Below are 23,004 nucleotides of genomic sequence, written 5' to 3' on the forward strand. Positions count from 1 at the left end.
TGTGATCTTTCTAGGCAGAATTGGCATATCACACCAACAGCATTCAGAACATTCTGTTTTACCTTAAAAAGACAGTTTAAAACATAACTTTCTTATAAAGTCTCGCATTCATAACACCTCCCTTTAAAAATTAGAAAAAGCATAGTAATGGTTTTTCCTATAATACTATCAAAATATTATTACAATCCCAGCTCATGTTAATACTGGGCAAGTCATATCCCAGAGTGAAATCTGGCTTGATAGATCCTAATTTTTTTAGAAGCCATGGGAGGGAAATTTACTGAACAAATTCACAGGAGTCTGCTGATGAATTTTTATCATGAATAAAATATTTATTAAGGTAAGGAAAATGAACTATATTAAACTGGACAAAAAGGTTGGAAAGGTCTCAATACAATTATTCAATTTCCCAATATTCCTTTACCCAGTAATATCTTTACAGGCACATAAACTAGTGAAGAGTTACCACTAGCTTAACACAAAGACTCCTTGCTTCAGGCTGGCACGTGTAAATTATTTTCTTCCAATGAATTTTTGAGCATTCATTTGATGCTTCTCACCCAATTCATATCTATCCCCGAGACACCCAAAAATAATCGCGCTTTACACTCACTGTTTCAGTAGCAACACTGCTAAACTGATTATGTTACTGAGTCCTATAACTGACTATTCAGCTAACTGCTGTCCCGCTAGCCTTGAACTTTTCTCTTCTCAGAGAGCTGAAAGAAATCCATGCCTTCACTCTCTGACACACACTGACTCTTCCCTGTCTTTGTGTCACCTGACCACTGTTGCTAGGCAACTGCCCAGTTTTCTTCTACTTTGTGTTTTTTTCCCCCAAAATCGCTAAACTTCTAATCCTTTTTTAACCCATCTCTTTGATTTCAGGGATTGTAAAACTTCATTAAAAATGTATATATACATAAACAAACACAAAAGACCAACGTTTCAGCCACAGGTTCATCCAGACTTCTAGGCAACAAACTCATTAAAAACCTAAGTGAAACTGGAACCACTCTACCTTCCTTAACACAAAAATACATATGTATAATAATTCAACTTAAAAATTATGCATTGTTCATCACTTTATAAACATTCAACAACTAACCTACTACATATGTTACTGGTAACATTCTTTCTCCTAGTCTTACATTTCACCACTAAACATTTTGTCTTGGCAGCATTATAAGGCTTAACCCATAACTGCCATCTGAAAGTGACAATTAAGATTTGAAGTTCAGCTAGCATGAGCTCTCAGATTCTCAAAAGCCAAGCAATTGAGTATTTTTTATTACTGGTCAATTGACTTCCTTTCAATCTGTGCAAAAGATCTTTTTTCATTTTTCATAGGTTAAACAGCATTTCATTGCCCTCAGTTAAAACACTGTATTATGATTTTGCACCTTTCATGCTACTTTTTATTATATTGAATTGCACACAGTCTGGACTATGGAATATTTACAATGGGCCCTAAGATTTAACAATTTGTTTGCTCTGGTTAGCCTGGTCAAGAACATGATTTTTCTTTTATTCATTCATAGGATGTGGGTGCCTATGCTAGGCCAGCATTTGTTGTCCATGCCTATTTGCCCTTGAGAAGGTGGTGGTGAGCTGCCTTCATGAACCGCTGCAGTCCATGTGGTGCAGGTACACCCGCGGTGCTGTTAGTGAGAGAATTCCAGAATTTTGACTCAGCGACAGTGAAGAAATGGCAATATATTTCCAAATCAGGATGGTGAGTGGTTTGGAGGGGTACTTCCAAGAGGTGGTGTCTTCTGCCTTTGTCCTTCTAGATGGTAGCGGTTGTGGGTTAAGAAGGTGCTGTCCAAGGAGTTCTTGGCGAGCCTTGCTGATTGTTGGCAACTCAACTGATGTCTGGATGTTGGCAGCTGTGAGTTGTAATCTAAAGAGAAATCCTCTGTCTTAGTGGCTTCTTATTTTCTGGATTCCTTTGTTCTTCTATAGTCAAACATTAATGCGTTATCAGGATTTTCACTTTTAAAATAGACTCTGAACTATTCTTTTAAGGTTTTAACTCCTGATCTCCATTTTCTTCTATGCCTGCATGTATCCAAGTCTGTGAAGAAAGTCTCCACCAGTCAAACATCCAAACTGTCCTCCAAATTGGATTCACTTCACCCTGTTTAAAATCAGGATCACTTTTATCCTTAAGTTTGTTCCATAATTTAAAATTCAATGTCCTTTTCCGGAAATTGAGGTTTAATACTACATATCCTTATGTGCAAACAGTTCATTTTTCTGTCAGGTAAAATCCTCTTTAGCTGCTTTAAGAACTTTGTTAAGGTTATGCTGATAATCAGCCAAAAAAGATTGATACCCCTTTATAGTCAGTTCACAATTTTAAAAATAATATTTGTTTTTCATGTTTCCAATCATTTTGAACTTTGTCTAGCTTTTTATAGCAAGAGTTCTTCATTTTGAGGTTTTAATAAACATTCAAGAACACATATGCTGCTTGGCAGCTCTATGGTATCAGCTTTGGATGCAGTAATGACAATTTGTTTCAAAGCATTTCTTCCCTTTGTTTTGTCATTAGCTTTGAGTACTGCTCCTATCTGTTCTGCAACACCTTATTCACCTTATGATTGCCTATATATTTAACTCAGATGACTTTACTTTGTCTCCAACTGCCAATAATTCTGTTTCCAGCATGATGCTCCAATGTTCTCTTAACATTTGCAATTTTGAGTTTCTGACTCTTTAGACACATCTTTAGTTGAAACAGTAATCTTCACAGAAGGGTTACAAGAAACTATTGATTCTTTTAGATCACTCGTTTTCCTGCACAACTTCTGTGTCCACAGCCTAAATGTTTTTTTTCCGGAATCACTGGGGATGGCAATACTTTATCTCCAGCCATACCATTTCCTGATAAAAATCTATACTATCGATGAACAGGTTAGGTACAACACCCACAATTATACAACCATTTATTAAACAAATTAACTCTATACAAAGGAATGAATAAACAATTCCCATAAATACTGTTACAAGGATACAATTTCTCATTTTTCTTTATTGTCCAGATTTTTTTTAAAAATTGGAACCTTCCAGAGACAATGATGAAACAGCTCAGACTGCTACAATACACACAATTCTGCATTCCACCAAGTGGGATGAAAAGCAGGCACTCAACCTCTGGGGAATGTGAAAGAACCCCATCTCCTGTTGGTTTCATACCATCCTGGGATTTTTCAAATGTTTCAGAGATGAGACATCAAAATGTAATTACCTGTTCTGAAACAATAACTGCAGCATACATGGAACATACATCCAGCAAAGTACTTCAAGGACTCCTTACCAAGCAAGAGAGAGAGAAAGAAAAGACAATGTTGTACTGAAGCTGTGTGCCCTCTCTGCCTCTCAAAAGTGCCACCCAATTTGCAAAGTAACCATCCTGTAAAATCTACTGCGAGCAGAGATCTTTTCGGGAAACAGCATGGAAATCTACTCCATACAACTACACAATGAGCAAAATAGCTGCAATGTGGAATCACTGCATCAAGACCAGCCAAGGAACAGCTAACCATATATTCCTGGTTTATTTTTCATGGACTGTAAAAATCCTATAAGCCTACCCTCTTGCTCTGCCATCTGTACCGGTATGTGTATGCGGGCCCAGGCAAATGTGTGTGATGTATGAATGGTGGTTGCAATTTACCTAGTTTTTTTTAAGTTCAGGAAATAGTTTCAATAAACGTATATTGTTCTTTGCTTAACCTAAGAAAACCTGTCTGACTAATTATTTACAGCCTAATAGCGCAAATAGTGGGACTCTTACAGAATTGGCAAAGCATAATCTCTCTAAATTCACAAAAAAACCCTATTACATCAAACCTGGAGTGGGAGAATAGGGGGGTCATTTTGCCCCTCCTCAAGTGGTCATAACAATACTCTGTATCAATACATCTTAATTTAGAGAATTTTCAGGAGGGAAAGTCCCATCACATGCCAACATCAGTGACTAGGCTGATCCAGCTTTCCTGCCTCACCAGACAAGAATTAGGGCACTTCAACTTTATACAGAATACTTAAATAATTTACTGCACCCTGTCCAACTCTAGTACTGCATACAGCAGAACCTATAGGTTTTTCATTAGTTTTTCTCATTGGAACAGTCCTTTCTGTGAAAAGTGTCCTGCAGTCAGCATCGCTGTGAAGTAGTCTGGCAAGAGTGTACTGCAGTCAGCATCGCTGTGAAGCAGTCTGGGAAGAGTGTCCTGCAGTTAGCATCACAGTCTGCACTGGAGTGCAGCTTTGGCAGTTTGGTGAGGAGGGAATGAGGTGATCCTTTGAGTACCGTGTGTATGGTCGGGTAAGCATTTACTACTTTTATCGCTTATAGTTTTTAAGGTCTTATTTTGTGGTTCATCGTTTGTAAGGGCTATATTCTGTAACAAGGAGCAGGGAAGCCCTAGAGTAATTGATTTTATTTAATATTAAGTGTCTTCCAAAAGATTTAATTTAATTTAAAGGGGTAAGTCATGCCAGGAGAGCTCAAAGCCATGGTGTGCTCCTCCTGCTCTATGTGGGAAGCCGGGAACATTTCCAGTGCCCGGGGCCAGCATGTTTGTGGGAAGTGTCTCCAGCTGCAGCTCCTGGAAGCCTGGGTTTCAGAGCTGGAGCGGCGGCTGGGGACACTGTGGAGCATCCACGAGGTGGAGAGTATCGTGGATAGCACATATAGAGAGGTGGTCGCACCACTGGCTAACAGTCCACAGGCAGGAAGGGAATGGATGACCACCAGGAGATCAAGAGGACTAGGCAGGCAGTGCAGGAATCTCCTGTGGCTCTTCCCCTGCAAAACAGATATACCATTTTGGATACTGTTGAGGGGAAAGCAGCAACAGCCAAATTTGTTGCACCACAGTTGGCTCTGCTGCATAGGGGAGGAGTAAAAAGTGTGGGAATGCAATTGTTATAGGGAATTCAATTGCAACAGGAATAGATAGGTGTTTCTGTGGCTGCAAACGAGACTCCAAGGTGGTATGTTGCCTCCCTGGTGCTAGGGTCAAGGATGTCTCGGAGCGGCAACAGGACATTCTGAAGCGGGAGGATGAACAGCCAGTGGTCATGGTACACATTGGTACAAACAACATAGGTTAAAAAAAGGGATGAGGTCCTAAAAGCAGAATATAGGGAGTTATGAAGTAAGTTGAAAAGTAGGACCTCAAAGGTAGTGATCTCAGGATTACTACCAGTGCCACATGCTAGTCGGGGTAGAAATAGCAGGATTTATCAGATGAATACGTGGCTGAAGACATGGTGTGAGGGGGAGGGTTTCAGGTTCCTGGGACAGGTTCTGGGGAAGGTGGGACCAGTATAAACTGGACGGGTTACACCTGGGCAGGACCGGAACTGATGTTCTAAGGGGAATATTTGCGAGAGTGGTTGGGGAGGGTTTAAAATTAGATTGCAGGGGGATGGGAACCTATGCAAGGAGTCAGAGGAGGGGGAAATCAAGGACAAGAACAAAGGACAGAAGGGGAATAAGAAAAGTGATAGTCAGAGAAATCAAGGGCAAGAATCAAACAGGGCCTCAGTGAACAATAGTTCTAGAACCCATTATAAAAGATTTAATAGCTGAGCACTTGGAAAACAGTGGCAGAATCGGACTGAGTCAGCATGGATTTACAAAAGGGAAATCATGCTTGACAAATCTACTGGAATTTTTTGAGGATGTAACTACTAGAGTTGATGAGGGGGAGCCAGTGGATGTGGTTTACTTGGACTTTCAGAAGGCTTTCGACAAAGTCCCACATAAGAGATTAGCGTAAAATTAAAGCGCATGGGATTGGGGGTAGTATATTGAGATGGATAGAAAACTGGTTGGCAGATAGGAAACAATGAGTAGGAATAAACGGGTCTTTTTCCGAATGGCAGGCAGTGACTAGTGGGGTGCCGCAGGGATTGGTGCTGGAACCCCAGCTATTCACAATATACATTAATGATTTAGATGAGGGAACTAAATGTAATATCTCCAAATCTGCAAATGACACAAAGCTGGGTGGGAGGGTGAACTGTGAGGAGGATGCAGAGATGCTTCAGTGTGATTTGGACAAGCTGAGTGAGTGGGCAAATGCATGGCAGATGCAGTATAATGTGGATAAATGTGAGGTTATCCACTTTGGTAGCAAAAACAGGAAGGCAGATTATTATCTGAATGACTATAAATTGAGAGAGGGGAATGTGCAACGAGATCTAAATGTCCTCGTACACCAGTCACTGAAGGTAAGCATGCAGGTGCAGCAGGCGGTAAAGAAGGCAAATGGTATGTTGGCCTTCATAGCGAGAGGATTCGAGTACAGGAATAGGGATGTGTTGCTGCGATTATACAGGGCCTTGGTGAGGCCACACCTGGAATATTGTGTGCTGTTTTGGTCTCCTTATCTGAGGAAGGATGTTCTTACTATAGAGGGAGTGCAGAGAAGGTTTACCTGACTGATTCCTTGGAAGGCGGGACTGATATATGAGGAGAGATTGAGTCGGTTAGGATTATATTTGCTGGAGTTCAGAAGAAAAAGGGGGGATCTCATAGAAACCTATAAAATTCCAACAGGACTATACAGGGTAGACGCAGGAAGGATGTTCCCGATGGTGGGGAAGGCCAGAACCAGGGGTCACAGTCTGAGGATATGGAGTAGACCATTTAGGACTGAGATGAGGAGAAATTTCTTCACCCAGAGGGTGGTGAGCCTGTGGAATTTGCTACCGCAGAAAGTAGTTGAGGCCAAGATAATGTATGTTTTCAAGAAGGAGTTAGATATAGCTCTTGGGGCAAAAGGGATCAAAGGATATGGGGAGAAAGCAGGAGAAGGCTATTGAGTTGTATGATCAGCCATGATCATGATGAATGGCAGAGCAGGCTCGAAGGTCTGAATGGCCTACTCCTACTCCTTTTGTCAATGTCTCTGTGTCTATGCTTCTCGAGGACCACTGTGCAAGCTTACAAATATGCAGCTGTGTTCTTTAATTTCCAGCATTCTGGCTTTACGTGTCCTTTTTTAAGACAAAGATAGCATGTCGGTAATCTTTAATCAACTTTACCCTCCAAACTCTCTCTTTTACTACTCGGAGGGAAGGTTGTTTCGTCCCCCAGGTCATTGTCTGTATATTGATCCGATCTCTTGTCTCTCCAAACAATGGCCTGTAGCTAACATGCTTGTGAGATAATTCATATTTATTACCATTACTGAACTTCTCTTATCTTAGAAATTTTATGGTCTTCCAGATGGGACCTTACTCCCATAAGCGACACTACTTTTAAATTCTTCAATTAACCCCTCTAAGGTTTTAAAGACCCTGATCAACCTTCATAGACCTAAAGCACTGATCAAATGTCATTTGCTTGCCTCTAGTTTTCTCAAACATGGGTTCTATCTTCACTAGCTCTCCAACTCATAGATGTTTGCAGCACCGAAGGAGGCCATTTGGCCCATCACTGGTCAACAAAGGTCTGACTACATTAATCCCATTTTCCAGCGCTTGGCCCATAGCCCTGGAGGCTATGGCAATGCAAGTGAATATCGAAATAGTTCTTAAATGTTATGAGAGTTTCGGACTCAACCGCTCTTTCAGGCAGTGAGTTCCAGACTCCCACCACCCTCTGGGTGAAAATATTTCTCCTCAACTCCCTCTTAGCCTTCTATCTCTTACCTTAAACCTATGCCCCCTGGTTACTGACCCCCCCAACAAATGCAAAAAGTGCATTCCTATCCACCCTATCTATGCCCCTCATAATCTTATACACCTCTCAACCTTTGCTGCTCCAAGGAAAACAACACCAGCCTATCCAATCTTTCCTTATAGCTCAGATCCTCCAGCCCAGGCAGCATCCTGGTAAATCTCCTCTGCACCCTCTCCAGTGCAATCACATCCTTCCCATGATGTGATGACCAGAACTGCACGCAGTACTCCAGTTGTGGCCTAACCAGCATTTTATACAGTACCAGCATAACTTCCCTGTTCTTTTATTCTCTGCCTCGACTAATAAAGGCAAGTGTCCGTTATGCCTTCTTAACCACCTTAGCTACCTGCCCTGCTACCCTCAGAGATATGTGGTCATGCACACCAAGGTTCCTCTGATCTGCAGTACTTTCCAGGGTCCTGCCATTCATAGTGTAATACCTTGCCTTGTTAGCCCTCCCCAAGAGCATTACCTCACACTTTTCCAGGTTGAATTCCATTTGCCACTGCTCTGCCCACCTCACTGGTCCATTGATATCCTCCTGCAGTTTACGGCTTTCCTACTCACTATTTGCCACCCTACCAATTTTGGTGTCATCTGCAAACTTCTTGATCATACCTCCTACATTTAAGTCCAAATCACTTATGTACAACACAAACAGCAGGGGTCCCAGCACTGAGCCCTGCAGATCCCCACTGGAAACAGACTTCCAGTCAAAGAAACATGCCTCTACCATCACCTCTGCTTACTGCCTCTCAGCCATTTTTAGATCCAACGTTCCACTTTGACTTGGATTTTACTTTCTTGACCAGTCTGCCATGAGGGACTTTATCAAAAGCCTTGCTAAAGTCCTTGTAGACCACATTAAATGCATTACCTTCATCAATACTCCTGGATACCTCCTCAAAAAATTCGATCAAATTTATCAAACACGACCTTCTTTTAACAAATCCATACTGACTATCCCTGATTAATCTGTGTCTCTCCAACTGCAGATATATTGTGCTTCAGATTCCGCTTGGTGATTAACCCAAAAACAGATATTTTCTTTTGGCTGGTTTGGGTACTCTTCCCCAAAACTTTCTGGCTGTCTGCCCCTGAAAGTCTGAGTCTATAAGCAGCAAGAACAGCTGCCTTCTCTTTTGTATCCAGATGTTAAAACTGGTACTTTTCTTTCAATAAGTTTGGCCTGGGCCACTGTCCACATGAGAACCAAGTCACATGGGCTTGTCTCTGGGTAGACTTCTTCTGGAAAGACTTCACATGACAAAAACAGAACTACCTGGAAAAACTCAGCAGGTCTGGCAGCATCGGCGGAGAAGAAAAGAGTTGAAGCCAGACTTGCTGAGTTTTTCCAGGTAATTCTGTTTTTGTTTTGGATTTCCAGCATCCGCAGTTTTTTTGTTTTTTTTGTTTTTAAGACTTCACATGCCCCTTTCCACTACCCAATTTTACCTTAAATTGAAAGATACAGTTTAAAACATAACCACCTTATAAAGTCCAGCCGTCATAACAAAAGTACTATGTCCATCAAACACTCTAGAAGACCCTATATCTCCAGTAAACATCTCACAAAATCAACATACTCAATAATGGATCTTTGACCTAAATTGTTTATGTGCAGATGGTACCACTGTACTACAATGAAGGTGTCAGCTGGGGAATAGGAGACAAAAGTTGGGGTAAGAAAACCCAAAGAGTGCATGTAGGTGGGAAGGACAAAGGCTGCAGGTGGGAATCCTGATGGATTGCTTAAAACATCATAAATTAAGCCCATCTAAAACCATTGGGAATGCTCAGATAGGAACAAAACAATATTCCACCAGTGATGTTGCCATAATGGATTTTGCCTGATAAAATGAGTTTTTTTTTAACTTTTTACTGCAGTTATCCCAATAAAAAGAAAATATTTAGGCATTCAGGGCATTGAAAACAAAATTGGAAAGTGACATGCAATAACAACAATGGTTGAAAATAATATTGTAGCTTTAGTGAAGAATTAAGTTAATGTTCCTCATTATAACATCTTCAAAAGAAATAAAGAAGCAAAAAGGGACCAGAATGGCAGTATTAATGAAGAAGTAGCAGTTTCAATCAAATTAGCATCTTCATTGCAACTTCTTTAAATACAGGATTTCTACTTCTTTCATCAAAGACTTTCACAGAATCAAAACAGCTCACTCTGGAACAAGTTACATAAAGGTGTTTATGTGTAAAAACAGGCCTAGGAACATAAGTACAAATTTTGTCAAGAGTCTTTAGGTGGCTTGTTTATAGTCATAGAATATGAAAGTCTAAATATGAACTGTTTTCCACTGAGTTTAAAAAACAGATTTACATCTGATGGGCTCAATAATATTTGAGGAACAAACATTACAATTATCGCGGCAAAAAAGTCGACCCAGGCTGTAAAATTACCCTATTTTTCCTGTCCCAAAAACGATGCTTTTGCACATACTTGGCATATAAGTTGGACCCCCCCCCCCTTTTTAGCCACGACATACTACTCACATTAGTAGTCAGCCTCAATTTTTTATTCTTCAAATGTATGTTTTACTTATTGGTACTTTATAACTGAGCACAAGTGATGAAGCAAGTGATATGGGCTGTGTTGCAAAGATGCACTGGATTTTAAGAGATGCCCGCTCTTTGCATTGAGTACCAATGGCATTTCAAAGTTGCGACCACCCACACTGTGGGTTCAATTTTATACTCGGTGAATAAATTGACCCCCATTTTTGGAGGGATTTTTTTGAGGCTTCATACTCCTACTTATACTCCTACATCTACAGTATTTCTTTGAAATCTGCCTGTTATAGGAGAATCTATCAATCACTGAAGAAAACTACCAATATTGTTCCATGACAAAGTCCTCCTTTAAAATTCAAGTTTGATAGCAATATTATTATTGACAGGCCGAATGGCCTACTTCTGAGCTGTAACCATTCTATGATTATAACTGCTCCTGCCTTGAGTCTAAGTTTGTGTGGTGGCATGCCCATTGGATGTGGACTGTGTAGAAACTCTGGAGTGTTTAGACTGTTGATATCTTCTTCATCCATAAAATCAACACTGATGCAGCCTTTTAATTCATCTGACAGCTTTTCTTCAATATTTTCATTCAAATCCAGTGATTCTTCATTTTTATCACAAAGAATAGTTGTGTCAAATAACTGTGCCTGCAATTTTACCACATTTAACCAATTCCATCACCTGATCAACCCCTTCCATGCCACCTCTCCCCTGCTATTCCTTCTCTCTCTTCCATCCCAATCCCACTCTTGCCTTCTCCATCCCTCCCATTAATACTATCCTATCCCTCACAGGAAAAATCCCTCCAGTCAGGGTAACTTTGTTTTTGGGCTCACCTTTCTTTTCGCAATTTTGTTTCTCCACCGACTCTGCCACCCTGCTACTGCTACCAAACATTGGCAGAGGCCCTCCAGTCCTCCACATGCCCCCATGCCTCTGCGTGTGGCAGGGGCCACCCACCAAATAAACCCACCAACAGACACGCCCCTTAAACTGACCATTTGAAAGAGTCTGGACCGACAAAAACTGAATATTACCATTATTATAAATTCTATCAGAGCACTGGATTGTAAGGGTTTACTAGAGGTTGAAGACAGAATCCAGAAGTTATCGAAGTAGAAATGGTACAATTCTTAGTGCACATCACAAGCCAGCAAACAATGCAGATGAATTATAGGGAAAAATCTGCAGGCAGTTTGGATAGATGTGCAGAGCAACTGAGCAATAATGCTGAGCCATTTTAAGTAAGCAAGGCAAACTGGTCAGTTAATACATGTGGCCAAAATGAAGCAGAATTTTAAAAAGCATTCAAGGCTTCTCCCTACATAGTATGTTTCTAGTCCAAAAAGGAAAGGGGCAATATCAACTACAACTTGCATTTATAAAGCAGCTTTAACATAAGAAGATATTTCAAGATGCTTAACAGTCGCAGTCGCTTAACAGACAAAAATCGACCTTAAAAGGAGATATTAGGAAAGGTAGCTAAAATTTTGGCCAGTGAATTAGGTTTTAAGGATAGTCTCAAACAAAGAGAGAAGTGGAGGAAGAAGAGAGGTTTAGGCAAGACATTTGAGAGCTTAGGATCAAAGCAGCTAAAGGCATGGTAGGCAAGGGTGGGGAGGATGCATAAGATGCCGGATTTGGAGGAACACAAGAGATTTTAAACAATCTGGGGGCTTGAGGAGATTGCAGAGATGGAAGGGGCAAGACCATACAGGGATTTGAATGTGAAGATGAGAATTTTAAATTTGAAGCATTGATGAAATGAAAGCCAATGTAGGTCAGTGTTCACAAAGATGAATGCTACATGGTGAAGGTTAGGAGATGAACAGTTGAGTTTGGATGAGCTCAATTTTAACAAAAACATATTCCACATATGGAATTACAGAAGCCATAAACTTCAATAACATGCTTTCAAATAAAAAATAATAAATTATTTCTGTTATGAAGAAACACAACCCTTTACACAATATATACAAGCAATTCTGTATCATTATGCAGTCAACCATTTAAAAAAGTAGGGAATTATCCCTTCTAACATAACAGTAAACTATCATATTTTAGCAGAAGATATAATAAGCCAGAATTTACTATCAAAATAACGGTGAGGCCAATGGTATTAACCATTATTAATGCGCAAATCAGGCAAAATTTCAGACGAGCAGAATTGCACAAACGTCAAGTTGCTGTTTGATGTATGCCTTAATTATTGCTAAATAACCTCTCTGGCACTGAAAAGTAACCCTTACGCATGTGGAATCTCACTCTTCCACATTTTAATTGTTGCTAAAGATATAAAAATTGAAATTTTTACTTCAAGCTTTGCTTTTGTCTTTTCCTCTCTCTGTCTCTCTCTCGCTCCCTTAATTCAATCTTTCTTTCCCTCTCCGTTTCACTTTCTGTCCCCAAGTTGACACTGAATTCACTATTCTAACATACACTTACTGGTGTATGTAAGGGATATGCTGGGATCAGGAGTAAAAAAGTTGCTTGTCCTGTTCACATAGGTCCCACATGTCCTGTAGAAGGAGTTGTGATGTTTGGGTCTCTAATTTAAAGCAATTTTCAGTGCAAAACGTCATAAGAATGAAACAAGCAAGAGGAAATCTAATAAATGCTGGCACAGTAAATTCTGGCACAATAACTGAAGCGCTTGAGACATTTTACTATATTAAAGACACTACATAAATGCAAGTTGTAATTAAACATTGGTTCAAAAATGCAACTAAATTTCTTTCCTGTTCATTAATGAATTTGTTGCCAATGGAATGAAAGATATGGAGACAAAGTGACACAACCAATAAAATTGATGTCATTATCCACTAAGTGATTGGGGGAATTCAGTGTTTCCATTTTTAACAAATTATCAACCAAGGTCGCAACTGTTGATCATTGATAATAATCCTGCTGGAAAGTTCACCTGAACAAGAGTTGATAAAAGGATTGGGCTCAATGAATTTCCCTGATTTATACCCAACTGACCTAATTTGTCCCAGGGGGCATAGGTACACACAATATTGATGAGGAAAAAAATTCCTTTGCACTATCAAAAATTCAAACCAAGCATTCAATTTTCATTCTCTTACCTCCCAGATTCTGCACCAAGACAGCCCTGGTCTAAATCATAAGTGTCATCCTCTGTGACCTTGGCTATAGTGGGTTAGCTTTTCTTGTCCCCTTTGCAGCATTTGATAAAGCCAACCACACTATCCTCCTCCATTATCCAGCTCAGTGGACTTACTTTTATGTGTTTCCATTCCTACTTATCCAAATACAGCCACAGAACATTTAGCAATGGCTTCTCCTCTCATCCCAGCACTAGTATCCTCTGTCCACCTCAGAGTTCTATCCTCCAGTCCTTTTTCTCATCTACATAGTATCTCTCAAATACAGCATCCAGAGGCATACAATTAGAATCCAGTGTGTGTTGATGATGCCCAATTCTATTATTCCACCATCTCCCTTGATCCTAAAACTATCTCCATGCTATCCAGCTTGGAAAGACACTTCTTCGTGCAAAAAGGTAGGGGCAAGTATGGAACTGTCCCGCAAAAAGAAGTAGATTCTGGCTCAGTTAATAACTTTAAATCTGAGATTGATATACTTCTGCAAAGTATTAAGGGACATAGAGCCGAGGATACAGATTAATCATGGTTTCACTGAATATAAGAATATACTCCATGTGTTGAATGGCCTAATTCTGTTCCCATGCCCAACGTCAAGTCACAGATACATTATAACTTCCTTCAACTGAAAATTGGGAAGGCTGAAATCATCATTTTGAGCTCCTGTCATCAACATTACCTGCAACTCTATCCACCCTGCCTACTTGTTTCAAGCTGAACCAGGCCATGCATGGCCCTGATATCCTGTTGACCTGAGATGAGTGTTAAGTCCTACATTCTACCCACTATGAAGAGTGCTGATTTCTGTTTTTGCAATACTTCTCACCTCTGCTGCCAAAATTGTTTTCCATGCTTTTATTACTTCTGGACTTAATTGTTCCACTGATCAATTGACTGGTGCGCCATCCTCCAGAAACTCTAACTCATCAACTGAAACTCAGGACCTGTAACCTGTACCATCAATTCTTTGCAATTTTACAGTGGGTCACTGTTCCCCGATATATTAAATTTTAAATAAAAGCAAAATATTGCAGATGCTGGAAATCTGAAATAAAAACAGTAACTCCTGGAAAATCTCAGCAGGTCTGGCAGCATCTGTGGGGAGACAAACAAAGTTAACGTTTCGAGTCCAGTGTGATATGACTCTTCCTTCAAACTTAAATTTTAAATCCTCATTTTCAAGCTGATTCCCTCCTTCTGCCATTTCCTTTAAACTCTGGTGCTCTAACACTAGCTTTTAGTACATCCTTTTTCCCTACACCACCAGTGGCAGGCTTTGCTGGAACTCTCACCCTGAAAGGTTTCAACTGTAAAAACCTTCTCATCCTTTCAATAAAACTTCCAGGTACTTAATCCTAATCATTCAATCTGTGACTTCGCTTCATTAGCCTGTCTATTTCAATTTATAAAATGCCTTAGAACTTTCTACATAAAAGCTGTTATATAAATGCAAGTTGTTACTTTTGCTAATGATATGGAGTTTTAGAAAGAATTGTACTGATCAATTCCACCAGGTTAGTGATTCAGGTTCTCCAAATAGTGTCCCATTTAAAATTATCACACACTTTGCTTACCTTTTAATAAAACAGGAAAAAATACACAGTTACTCTTGTCCTTCTGGGGGATCAAAGGTTAATGCAACCCAGTCTGAAGAGTTGAAAATTTATCTACTGCACATATACAGGGTGCTGCCTCACAGCACAATGCTACAGATATCATGAATGAAGATGGAAGAAATGGAGTAATTCAAACTAATGCAGTAGACAAATGTTTCACTGAATTAATACAAAGGTTCACTAAGGCAGAATAGACAGATCTTTTCTCTGTATCAACATCTGCATGCAGCTATGCATGATATAACACTGGGTGTCAAAAGTAGTGTTTCATTCTCCAGCACTGACATTCACCTTGGTGATGTAACTAAAGAACTTAAGTAAAGAAAAAACAAGGATTTGTTCTTAAAAAAAAGCAGTAAAACAATTGATTTATATGGGTATTGTCAAAACCATTGTTTAATTCTAACATTAAGCTTCCAAAAAAAATTTGTTGCAATCGGTATTCTGAGGTATAGGTTCCTGCACAGCTGAGAAATTCCAAATTGCTACTCCTGCCTTTTGTGTTCTAATAATTATCACTGTCAGTGCTCAGTGTCATAACTTCACCAGCATTCACAATGACTTCTGAAGTGCAAACAAGGGAAAACTTCTTTATCTAGCGGATGGTTAAGATCTGGAATGCACTGCCTGAATGTGTGATGGAGGCAGATGCAATTGTGGATTTCAAAAGTGACTTGGATAATTATCTGAGGACAAAAGTATTTGCAGAGCTACGGGGAAAAGGCAGGGGTGTGGGACTATCTTAATAGCTTTTACAGAGAGCCAGCACAGACACGATGGTCGCCTTCTGTAGTTCTATGATTCCATGCGCAGGACAATACAGAAATTCAAAAGCTGCTGACAGTGATTGTATACTACTCTAGAGAGTGCACTGTTGAGATCTCCCCACAGTGCAATCTGTGAAGTAACAAAACCTTTAAATTTTATACTGTTAATTTGCTGAAAAAAACCTTGAAAAAGTTCCACTTTGTTGAATGAAGTGTAACTGTGGTTTTAATATTGTACTAAGTTCACAATTACTTCTCAACACTATCACGGAATTGGAGGCTAATCTTATATTCATAGAATGTCAAATTTCTCCATATAAGAAACACACATTTTTAAAATTTTAAATTTGATCAAGTCTGATATTTTAGTTTCTAAATCAAGTTTCTTTTAATTTAAATTCTTGGATAGTAAAAATAAATGATCATAAAGGATTATCAATGGTTTTATCTTCTTGGTTTGCTGTCTGTGAGAATACTTCAATGTGCTTGGCTGCTTACTCTGTTTGCTGACAGCACTGCTGCTGATACCTGGAGATTCCCTTGAGCCAGGTTTAAACTGCAGTTGAGAAAGGGAAAATCACGGCACAGAGATTGCAAGATTTTTGTGGTTAGCTTCCTTTAAGGCTGACAGCGAGCACCATTGCAAGATCCAACCATTATTGTGTTCATTTGATTGTTATTGCTGCTTGTCCTGTTGGTATTGGGTTCACAAGAGGAGCTGGGCGTTGAAATGGAGCGCGAGAGGATTTGGGCATTCAAAAGGAGCGCAAAAGGAGCCGAGATTTGAATATGAGCGCAAGACGAGCTGCAAGTTGAAAAGGAGCGCGAGAGAAGCCGGGCGTTGAAAAGGAGTTTGGCGAGGAGCCAGGAGTTGAAAAGGATCTGGAAAAGCAGAGGTGACTGAGGGAGTTCGGTGAGGAGGGAGGAGGTGCTCCATTCCTTTTCCACTTTTGTTCAGAAAGAAGAGCTATGGTAAGTAGGACCTGGTGAGTAAATTAGAAAAGTGTAACATTTTTAAACAAGTAGCTATACTTGGCTTTAACTGAGAAGCACCAGGAATAAGGGAAAATTCGGGCCAAGATAATAAAGTAATACAAATAATCCAAAGGAGAATAAAGTTAACGTAAGGTAAGTAGAGTTAAGATATGGCAGGGCAGCTCAGTCGAGTGGAATGCATGTCCTGTAATATGTGCAAAGTCATGGACGCTACCGATGTCCTTGATGACCACATGTGCAAGAAGTGCTGCCAGCTGCAGAAACTTGAGCTCCAGGTTTCAGAGCTCTAGCAGCAGCTGGAGTCGCTGTGGCGCATCTGCGAGGCTGAGAGCTACATGGATCGCACATTCAGAGAGAGGGTCACACCGCAGCTTAAGGGCCTGGAGACAGAGGGTGGGTGAGTGACCACCAGGCAGTCCAAGAGAAGTAGGCAGGTAGTGCAGGAATCCCCTGGGGTCCCACTCACCAATCGATTTTCCATTTTGGAAGCTGGTGAGGGCGCTGGTTCCTCAAAGAGTGCAGCCAGAGCCAAGTTTGCGGCACCACGAGCAGCTCGGTTGTACAGGAGGGGAGGAAGAAGAAAGAAAGAGCAATAGTGACAGGGGATTCATTGATTAGGGGAACAGACAGGTGTTTCTGTGGCCGTAGACATGCCTCCAGGGTGGTATGTTAAATCCATGACCCCTGGGTCAAGTATGTCACAGCGCAGCTACAGGACATTCTTCTGGGGGAGGGTGAACAGCCAGACGTCATGGTCCACATTGGTACCAATGATTTAGGTAGGAAGGAGGATGTGGTCCTGCAAGCAGAACTTAGGGTGCTAGCTAAAAAATTAACAAGCAGGACATCAAATGTAGTAATCTCCGATTACTCCCAGTGCCACTTGCCAGTGAGCACAGAAATAGGAGGATAAGACATATTAATGCATGGCTGGAAAGATGGTGCAGGAGGGAGGGCTTTAGATTCCTGGGACACTAGTACTGGCTTGAGAGATGGCACCCGTGCAAGCCGGATGGGTTGCACCTGAACAGAGCTGGGACTGAATTCCTTGCGGGGCGTTTTGCTAGTGCTGTTGAGAGGGCTTTAAACTAATTCAGTGGGGTGTGGGAAGCAAGAGGAAATATTAGAGAGGAATACCAAGGTGCACAAAATACTGGGAGGGACAGATAGCACTAGTATAGAGAAAAGTAAGTTAATAGGTGAAGTCAGGGTGAGGGAGAAAGTAACAAAATCTAAATCAGGGTTACTATGCATGTATGTGAATGCATGGAGCACAGTAAATAAGATTGGGGAACGCAGATTGCCATGTGGAAATATGATGTTGTGGCGATAACAGAGAACTGGTTCAAGGAAGGGCACAATTGGGTGTTAAATATTCCTGGGTACAAGATGTTCAGAAAAGATAGGAAAGGAAGAAAGGGTGGCGGAATTGGTTAAGGAGAGCGTTGCAGTGCTGGAGAAAGAGGATGTGCCAGAGGGTTCAAGGTTCAATTTGACTGGAGCTAACGAACAAAAAAGGTGCAATTACATTGCTCAGTGTAGTCTATAAACCACCAACTGGCAAGAAGGACGTAGAAGAACAAATCTGCAGGGAAATTGCATAAAGATGCAAGCATTATACAGTAGTTATAACGGGTGACTTTAATTACCCGATTGTAGTCTGAGACAGTGGTAGGGTAAAGGGCGGAGAGGGGCAAACGTTCCTAGACTACGTTCAGGAAAATTTTCTACAGCAGTCCAATCCAACAAGATGTGCTATTGGACCTGGTTCTTGAAAATTAGGTTGGCCAAGTAGATCAAGTATCAGTGGGGGAACATTTAGGAGTAAATGATCATTGTACTTACATTTTAGGATGATGATAGAAAAGGATGATAGGCAATCCAATTCAGAGTAAGAATAACTAACTAGACGAGAGCCGACTTTGATGGGGCAAGAGTGAATCTGAGCCAGATAGACTGGAAGGAAAGATTGGCGGGAAAAACTGTAGCTGAACAATGAGCCACCTTCAAAAAAGAATTGGTTCAGGCACAGTCAAGGTATATTACATTGAAAGGGAAAGGTAGGGCAAACAAATCCAGAGCTCCCTGGATGAAAAAGGAGATAGAAATTAAGATAAAGAAGAAAACGTGTGCTTATGACAGGTGTCAGGTAGAAAATACAATTGAGAACCAAGAGAAATACAGAAGGTTCAGAGGGGAGGTGAAAAGGCATATTAGAGAAGTGAAGAGGGATTATGAGAAAAGACTGACAGCCAACATAAAGGGGAATCACAAAGTCTTCTATAGGCAAATAGTAAAAGGATGATAAAAGGAGGAGTTGGGCCTATTTGGGACCAAAAAGGGAATTTATGTATGGATAAAGGGGTCATGGCTGAGGTATTAAATAAATACTTTGCATCGGTCTTTACCAAGGAGGTAGATGCTACCCAGGTCATGGTGACAAACAAGGAAACTCTGTTACGAGAAGAATTCAAAATTGATAAGAGGAAGTGTTGAATAGACTGTTAGTACTTAGAGCTAACAAGGCACCAGGACCGGACAAGATGCATCCAAGGATATTGAAGGAAATGAAAGTAGAAATTGCAGGGGCACTGGCCATAATTTTTCAGTCTTCCCTAGAATCAGAGGTGGGGTGTCAGTATACTGGAGAATTGCAAACTTTACGCCCACGTTCAAAAAAAGTTGGAAGGATAAGTCCAGCAATTACACTTTAGCTTCAGTGGTGGGAAAGATTCAAGAAACAATTATTCGGGATAGAATTAGTATCACATGGAAAAATATGGGTTGATAAGGAAGAGCCAGCATGTATTTCTGAAGGGGAAATCTTGTTTAACTAATTTGCTGGAGATTTTTGAAGAGATAACAGAGGGTTGATGAGGGTAATGCTGTTGATGTGGTGTACATGGACTTACAAAAGGCATTCAGTGCAGTGCCACACAAAGACTTGTGAGAAAAGTTATTGCTCATGGAATAAAAGGGACAGTAACAACATGGATACACAGTTGGCTAAAAAATGGGAAGCAGAGAGTAATGGTGAATGGATACTTTTCAGGCTGGAGGAAGATTTGTAGTGGAGTTCCCCAGGGGTCAATATTGGGACCCTTGCTTTTCCTGATATATATTAATGATCTCAATCTTGGTGTGCAGGGAACAATTTCAAAGTTTGCGGATGATACGAAGCTTGGGAGTGTTGTAAACTGTGAGGAGGACAGTGGAGAATTTCAAAAGGGCATAGACAAGTTGGTGGAGTGGGCAGATAGGTGGCAGATGAAGTTCAATGCAGAGAAATGTGAGGTGATGCATTTTGGTAGGCAGAACATGGACAGACACTATAAAATAAGGGGTGAAATTTTGAAGGGGGTGCAGGAGCAGAAAGACCTGGGTGTGTATCTGCATCGATCATTGAAGGTGACAGGACAGGCGGAGAGAGCAGTTAATAAAGCATATAGTATCCTGGGCTTTATTAATCAGGGCATAGAGTACAAGAGCAAGAAGGTTAGGCTGAATATATATGAGACATTCGTTAGATCTCAGCTGGAGAATTGTGTGCAGTACTGGGTATCACATTATGGGCAGGAATTTCCGGTTGCTGGGAGCACCTGGGAAAGGGTTCACTGCTCTTGATCGGCCCCTGACCACGATTTCACACTGGTTGGCCAATTAATAGCCAGGCAGTGTTAAAGATGCGCTGAGAAGCTCAGCGCTGCCAGGGTGGGGGCGGGAGGAATGCGAATGCTGAAGTCTGATCATGCTTGGGGGGAATGCACAGAAAGCTCCCTGAAGGCACAGAGCTGCTTCAGGGAGCTGAAGAATTGTAGAAACGAAAATAAAGAATGAAAATAAATTTAAAATTGAGAGAAACATGTCTCCACATATGACTCAGTCATATGTACAGGTCATATGTACAGAGACACATTAAAAATGTCTAAATTTTTTCTTAAATTACGGTTGGAAACCTCATCCCACCCACGGATAAGGTTTCATAAAAAATCCAAAGGCTGCCTGGCCAATTTGCCCGCCCACCAACCATAAGGTTGGATGGGCAGCAAAAAATAGGTTTCAATTAATTGATTAAGGGCCATAATAGGACTCTTAATTGTCGACAGGTGCACTGCCAACTCTCATGTGCGGCTGCCGACTAAAATATCGCGCGTTATTTTACGCCCGATTGGGTCGGACACATGCCCACCCATGGGACATAAAATTCTTCCCTATAGGAAGGATGTGAACAGATTGGAGACAGTGCAGAAGAGGTTTATAAGGATGGTTCCAGGGATGAAAAACTTCAGCTATGAGGATAGATTGGAGATGTTGGGACTGTTCTCACAGAATCACAGTGCAGAAGAGGCCCTTCGGTCCATCGAGTCTGCACCAACACGTGAAAAACACCTGACCTACCTACCTAATCCCATTTACCAGCACGTGGCCCATAGCCTTGAACGTTATGATGTGCCAAGAGCTTATCCAGGTACTTTTTAAAGGATGTGAGGCAACTCGCCTCCACCACCCTACCAGGCAGTGCATTCCAGACCATCACCACCCTCTGGGTAATAAAGTTTTTCCTCACATCCCCCCTAAACCTCCTGCCCCTACCTTGAACTTATGTCCCCTTGTGACTGACCCTTCAACTAAGGGGAACAGCTGCTCTCTATCCACCATGTCCATGCCCCTCATAATCTTGTACACCTCGATCTGGTCGCCCCTCAGTCTTCTCTGCTCCTACGAAAACAACTCAAGTCTATCCAATCTCTCTTCATAACTTAAATGTTTCATCCCAGGCAACATCCTGGTGAATCTCCTCTGCAATCACATCCTTCCTATAATGTGGCGAACAGAACTCACACAGTACTCCAGCTCTGGCCTCACCAAGGTTCTATACAACTCCAACATGACCTCCCTACTTTTGTAATCTATGCCTCGATTGATAAAGGCAAGTGTCCCATATGCCTTTTTCACCAGCCCACTAACGTGCCCCTCTGCCTTCAGAGATCTATGGACACACACGCCAAGGTCCCTTTGTTCCTCAGAACTTCCTAGTGTCATGCCGTTCAATGAATACATCCTTGTCAAATTACTCCTTCCAAAGTGTATCACCTCACACTTTTCAGGGTTAAATACCATCTGCCACTTATCTGTCCATTTGACCATCCCGTCTGTATCTTCCTATAGCCCAAGACACTCAACCTCACGGTTAACCACCCGGCCAATCTTTGTGTCATCCGCAAACTTACTAATCCTACCACCCACATAGTCATCTATATCGTTTATATAAATTACGAATAATAGGGGACACAGCACAGATCCCTGTAGTATGCCAGTCACTAAAGCATCCTTCTGTCATCACCCTCTGCCTCCTACAACTAAGCCAATTTTAAATCCACCTTATCAAATTACCCTGTATCCCTTGTGCATTTGCCTTCTTTATGAGTCTCCCATGTGGGACCCCGTCAAAGGCTTTGCTGAAATCCATATAATCTACATCAACTACAACAACCCTCATCTACACACCTGGTCACCTCCTCAAAAAATTCAATCAGATTTGTTGGGCACAACCTCCCTCTGACAAAGCCATGCTGACTAACCCTGATCAAACCTTGCCTCTCCAAGTGGAGATAGATACTCTCCTTCAGAACTTTCTCCAATAGTTTCCCTACCACTGACGTGAGGCTCACTGGCCTGTAGTTCCCTGGCTTACCTCTACAACCCTTCTTAAATAGCGGAACCACATTAACTGTTCTCCAGTCCTCCGGCACCTCCCCTGTGGCCAGAGAGGAATTAAATATTCGGGTCGGAGCCCCTACGATCTCCTCCCTTGCCTCCCTCAGCACTCTGGGGCATAAATCATTGGGACCTGGAGATTTGTCCACTTTTAAGCCTGCCAACACCTCCAATACCTTGTCACTCCCTATATCAATTTGCTTAAGAATCTCGCAGTCTCTCTCCCCTAGTTCGATTCCTTCATCCTCATTCTCTTGGGTGAAGACAGATGTGATGTATTCATTCAACATTCTAGCGATGTCCTCTGGCTCCACCCATAGATTGGAGAGAAGGAGGCTAATAAGAGATTTGATAGAGATGTTCAAAATCATGAGGGTGCTAGATAGAGTAGGTCAGGAGAAGCTGTTCCCGCTCGTAAAAGAATCAAGAATAAGAGGGCACAGATTTAAAATGATTTGCAAAAGAAGCAAATGTGACATGAGAAAAAACTTTTTCACACAAGTAGTTTGGGTCTGGAATGCACTGCCTGGAAGTGTGATGGA

The 23,004-nt window shown here is 41.3% G+C and overlaps 1 protein-coding gene across 3 annotated transcripts in view; it reads right to left on the reverse strand.

The window, feature by feature from the left end:
- The window catches only part of armc3 (armadillo repeat containing 3), a 303,392-nt gene that overhangs the window by 279,404 nt on the left and 984 nt on the right, over positions 1-23,004 (reverse strand). The gene's annotated exons all lie outside the window — the stretch shown is intronic.

This window comes from Carcharodon carcharias, chromosome 3, assembly GCF_017639515.1.
Source record: "Carcharodon carcharias isolate sCarCar2 chromosome 3, sCarCar2.pri, whole genome shotgun sequence".
NCBI classification, from domain to species: Eukaryota; Metazoa; Chordata; class Chondrichthyes; order Lamniformes; family Lamnidae; genus Carcharodon; species Carcharodon carcharias.